The sequence below is a fragment of the Phaenicophaeus curvirostris genome, chromosome Z (genome assembly GCF_032191515.1).
Source record: "Phaenicophaeus curvirostris isolate KB17595 chromosome Z, BPBGC_Pcur_1.0, whole genome shotgun sequence".
Taxonomy (NCBI): Eukaryota; Metazoa; Chordata; class Aves; order Cuculiformes; family Cuculidae; genus Phaenicophaeus; species Phaenicophaeus curvirostris.
In genome coordinates, this window is record NC_091431.1 from 58,787,251 (window position 1) to 58,793,250 (window position 6,000).

Genomic DNA, 6,000 nt, shown 5'->3' on the forward strand with positions numbered 1-6,000 from the left:
ACATGTGTCTTCTGGTGCAAGACAGATACCGTCCGCTAGTACAATTTATCTTGAAACACCCTGTTTTACAAAATTACAGAAAAGCACAGCAATTTGCTCTTTTTTTTTATACGTAAGACTGTGGCAAAATCTTCAAAGCCCAGAAGATGCCTTCTAGCTAAGAACTTAGCCATGTAATATACAATTTTCATCAAAGCACTGGCTTTCTCGAAATAGGGTACAATTGTGGATTTAAAATTTTTATAATGTTCCTTACTTATTAGCTATTTTGTCTTTTGTATTTTGACCTAATTCAGCCAGCAAAGGCATCAACTCTTATGTAAGATTAGATGCACATACATACACATACAGCAGCCCAAATCAGATTAGCTGCAATCAAGGTAATTTTGTTGCACAAAATTGTTCATCTGTGCATTGCAGCTGCCTTTTGGATCTAGTGTTTGATCCCAAGTGACTCAGTTATACATATGTTCTTCCTTAATCCTGGATAACTCAGGTTTTATTTTAATACACAATCATCTCCTTAAAACTCAGGACAGAGAGTACTTTGTATTTCATTTTGCGCAAATTAATCCATATTTTATTTTCTTGTTTTTCTTTGGTACAATCCAAAGTTCTTTAATGGAGATTATGTGGAACTGATGTTCCCAAAACATGAAGCAGTCATCTAGACTTCCTGCTGCCCAGCAACTCTGCCAGTTATCAAAATCTATTTCCTTGATCAGTTGTTATGTTCATTCTGCAATTAAAATTAGAATCTGACCATACTTAGAGTGCTAAATAGCACTCAGTGATAAAGCAGGTGCCTTCCTTGTTTACTGCACCTAGATGGACAAAGGCAATATGGTTTCTCATAAGCTGTAGTAATTCTGTCTAGAGAAAACAAACAAACAAACAAACAAACAAGCAAACAAACAAACAAACAAACACCAAGTAATCACCACCACTCCACCAAAAATGAACAATAGGTCTGGAGAAGTTCAAGATCACAGTGTTTTGTAGACCTGTCACTCAGTTTTGCAAGAATCTAAAGAGTCTGGGCTCTTTCTAGAAATGGGAGCAGTGGTCTGTCAGGTTTCCTTGGTCTGTGGGTGCTTAAACCCATGATTCCTACATTGTAGATAGTGCCTGAACTTATGGTTCAGATAACTTATGATTGTGGTTATACTATAATATATAGACATTACTTGTTATCACAATGGCCTCTGAGTTCTGGCAGCTGCTGCACTTCATCATTTTGAAACTAAGGTCCTATCAATCCAGAAGGACAGCAGTCCAGAGGACAAGAAAGGTGAGTCCTACTTTTGCTCAGGTTTTCAACCCTTAACTGCTTCTTGGACAATTATTGTTATTAATATCTGTCCATTTTAACTTCAATAACCTTTATTTCTTATTTTTGTAAGATAAAAAGTTGCATTTCTTAGTTAACAAAGAATAGACTCTTCCAGTTCAATTTAGAAGATGCAGCCTCCTCACCTCATCCCTTAGAGAGAAAAAGAGTTTAGTTTCTAAGAAAATGGACTTGACGTCACAAGCTATTTTTCTTCCATGAAAAATAAAACAAAGGATGGGAAGAAACATTTGTATTTGATATATAGAACAATTTTGACTCTGAACACAGATACAGTGTTTCTAGGCATGAAATAAAATGGATAAATATTTTTTTTCAAAAGCATTGATGTTCATAATTTTTTTAAGGTTTATCAGTATTTATGATGAGTGTTATTTATGGTAATTCTTAAAAAGAAAGAAAATATTACCCAAAAAGGTCCTGAATTTGAACTCCAGATTCTATGTAAGAATGAATCCAACTTACCCAAAATGTTATCTTTGTAAATGTAGTGAAGATCTTTCCAAAAAGAGGAAAGAAAAAGATTAGGAAGTACTAAATGACAAGCTCATTGTTAAGCCTATTATCTACAAGCTATTGTCCTTGTGTAAGTCAAAAGGACCATAATATCTGGAACAATCTCTAAGAAGCCCTGTGGGATTTGCTTAATTCTCCTTCGGCTTTGAAATATCAGAGTTTCTGCAATTCCTATGAGGAAATGACCTATGAATAAAACCAGAGAGTCATATGCCACAGTACAGTTTTGTCCCCTAGGTCTGCTTTATGAGTAAATACAGCCATTTCTAGGAACCATTCATCCCAGAATTCCCATTCTACTGCCCCAGGACTGGAATTACTTTCTCACGACTCCACAAAAAGCTGTAGGAATGTGTATTTATACATATATTTATATGCATAGATTACATATATGTACTTTTATATCTATATATAAGTAGCAACAGTTTTTCTAGTTGAATCCTCAGTTACTAATGAACCAACTGTTTTGCTAAAGAGGTTTGGTGTGGAAGGAAAGATGGATTGCAACATTTTAAACTGTGAAAGAATATTCAGAGCAGAGCTGGTTACATAGTATTTTCCTATACTGGGGTTCTAGCTGCTTAGTTTAAATGAAATTATTATCAGGAGCCTGCACAACCTCTATATTTTTACTGTCTTGTACTTTTTATTGGCTTGTTAGATTGTAGGCATTGATCTCACTAATGGAAGTGGGTTATTAACAAGTTTTACAAGGAGCTCATGAGGGAACTGGGGCTGTTTAGCCTAAAGAAGAGGAGACTGAGGGGAGACCTTATCACCATCTATATCTGAAAGGAGGTTGTGGAGAGGTGGGTGTTGGACTCTTCTCCCAAGTAATAGGTGATAGCACAAGAGGGTATGGCCTCAGTCTGCACCAGAGAAGGTTCAGACTGGACATTAGGAAAATTTCTTCACTGAAAGGGTTATGAAGCACTTCAACAGGCTGTCCAGGGAGGTGTTTGAGTCACCATCCCTGGAAGTGTTTTAAAGACAGGTAGTGCTTAGGGATATAATTTAGTAGTGGACAGGTATGGTTGGTCTTGATGATCTCAAAGGTCTTTTCCAACCAAACAGTTGTGTGATTCTGTGGTTCTTGGTCTCCCTGTAAAGACTGCTACTCATGCATTGGTAGCAGCACATTTCTACTGTCATACTAGACTTACCTTTCTATGTGTTCATGATAATGCTGTGTTTGGCATGATTTTACCCAAATAAGTCTATTCTTTGGCTTGGATACTGAGTAGTAAAGAGCCTGATACAGACTGTTTAATAAGACTTTTGTCCAGGCTTTAGAGTGGGCATTCAAGTAACATTATCTGTAGTCTCTTATTTAAAGAGAGTAGATGTTTTTCCACAATATACAGAATGGTTGAGATCTGTTCTTAGATACCAATGATTTGTCATGCAACCTTGGATAAGTCCCACCTGTTTTCCCATCTTCTTCATTGTATTACTTGAGCTAGCTAAGAAATTGAACATATTTCTTATTAAAAAATTGGGTCATTTGAAAAGTTACCAGTTTGGGAAGAATAAATTAAAATCAGAATTTCTTTAATTATAGTAAATTTCTGAAACAAAATCCTTCTATGGCTTTTACTATGTGATGCAGTGCAGAGAACTCTGCATAAGCACTTCCTAGTAAGTGCTGATTTTCCATCATGAAATATGTAAGTAGTGGTCATACAGTCAAGGTGATATCTCAGGAATCTGAATATATAGTTTAGTAATATGTGAAATTATAAACAGATTGAAGTATTTAAATGTTTCAGCAGCTTTAGAAGTTAATTGCTATCTAAATAGACAAAGGGTCTATATGATATTAAATGAAAATCAGAAAAGGCTTTGAATGATATAATAATATTACAAATGATGTAAAGGTTTATGTTAATGAGGCTTCAGTAGAGGATAAAGCAGTGTTGGTTTAAGCTTTCCTCCCCTCATCCCAGCAAATTAATGTGGCAGCATGGAATTTAAAACTTTTCTCACATGGGGAGTACCTTAAAAAAATAAATACAGAGAGTCATATCTGCAATGGCAAATTATATCTATTTTACTGAGTTTCCTCCATGATTTGATAACTCTTACTGTAGCTGTCCCTGTAAATAGGACAATAAATTTTTAAATCTCCAGAGAACTAGTAAATACAGGCAGATGCACTTAACTGCTGGTGAGCAACAAAAGTCAGTCTGCATGAAACTGTGGCACTAATGTAGCTCTTGATTAATCTCTAATTACATTTTTGTCATCTTAGCAGGGAGACAAAACTATAGCAGTTCCTAAATAGGCAGGCAGCATTTTGGCACCTAGCAACCAGCAGTTCTTTCATATTAGCTGCAGTGGACTCTGTGCTGTTACATGGAAGGTGGTTATGGATCACTGCTCTATTATTTATAGAGCAGCATTTACAGAGGCCTTCACAACAGTATATAAATTAGCAGCTTAATAGGCCATCACTAACTAAAAACATGGCATGATCTGAAGCATCAAGTATGAAATTAAAATGTGACTTGGAGATAATGTTTGTAACACACATAGAATGGAATGTTGATTTATGTCCCTGTTAACCATTTCATAGGCAGATTACCATGTGGCCTTTAAGTATTTTCACATGGATGTGTGTGTGCCTGTCTTTCTTCATTTCTTCTATGCACATAATGTGTGTCTATGTGAATACATAGACATACATATTTATACATACTAAATCTTTTATGAAGTTTTTTCATATATATATATTAAAGATTAATGTAAAAGCTTGTCTTTTTTTTCAGTAGGTTAATACAGTACAGAAGTAAATGAGCTGGGAAAGCAGTGCTAAAAGGGATCTACTAATTGGACAGCAGGCTGCAACAACACTCCAAGTATCTTCATGAAAGGGCCTTATTAGCCATCAATCAGACAAATAACACTAACTTTCTTCTGCCTCCTGTTCTTTGGTACCTTGTCAGTGAGAAGACCCACTCCAAAGAAAGGCCTCACACCTCTTTCTTGTGTCATTCAGAGTGAGTAAGATTCAGAAGTGATTAAACACATAAATTTCTGGTGGCAGGCTGTGGTTGAATCCTTATTTAACTATGTAAAGAAAGACATAAATTAATGCTTAAATGCAAAGGATACTGGAATAAGAGAATAAGATTATTAAGAATATGAAAACATAAGCAGAGGAACTGCAAAAATATAAAGCTCTCTTTTGCAGTGCTTCCTTAAATAAGCTAATGCTTAACAATTAAAGACTGTTCTGATCTGTACTTCAGTGGCTCCCGAAGCTTCTGCTTTGCATTGAAATTTGCTTTCCCCTTCTGAAACATATCATCAAAGAAAATCCCTGTATGGCAGAGTAGACCTCATGGCCTGGGCAAACAGAAGATGATGGAGGGGAAGGAACTCAGCTGCATTCACTTCCCATGTTCATGGAACTGGCTGATGAAATAGCCAGAAAAGGAAGGCTTCTTTGGGCACTTCCATCCACTGAAATTAATATCAAAATCTGTATTATCTTCAACGAAAGAGGAAACAGTCTTCAGCTTTGTCTCAAAGAACCCTTCACCAGAGGTGCTTTACTAAGCTGTGTTTCTAGACTAGTTTTACTAGATATTTCTATAGATTTTTAAAGAGGCTGAGATGTTAAATGTGGTGTATCTTCCATTATGTAGGTAATGATATTTTAGTTTATGTTTCTAGCTTAGTAAGTCATTCCTCTCTCAAGGTGAACCTATAGATGACACACTGTTTGCATGCAGACATTACCTAGCAATATGTTTCGTGGTTAAAACAGAGGTCCAGTGGAGGGTCATATTACATACTAATTTCATAAATAAAATTAGTTATTGAAAATGAGGATTTAAATATTTTAGTACTATCCCATATTACTGTGCGGTAGAGTTTCTCTCAGCTGGCCAGGCTGCCCATTTCTCAGTGCTATTCAGAGATAGCCTTATGCAGCAATGAGCACAGAACCAAAAAGCGGGGTCTTAGCTAAGCAGGTAACTCTACTGCTGTAAATAATATTTTTTTAATTGTCTGTGCCTTGTTTTAAGCTTAACAAAAAAATAGCCAAAATAAGAGTAGATAAGCAACCCCCTCATTCATTGAGGATTGCTTTCTCCTGAGAAGTTCTGTGAGAGTTAGTGCTGATG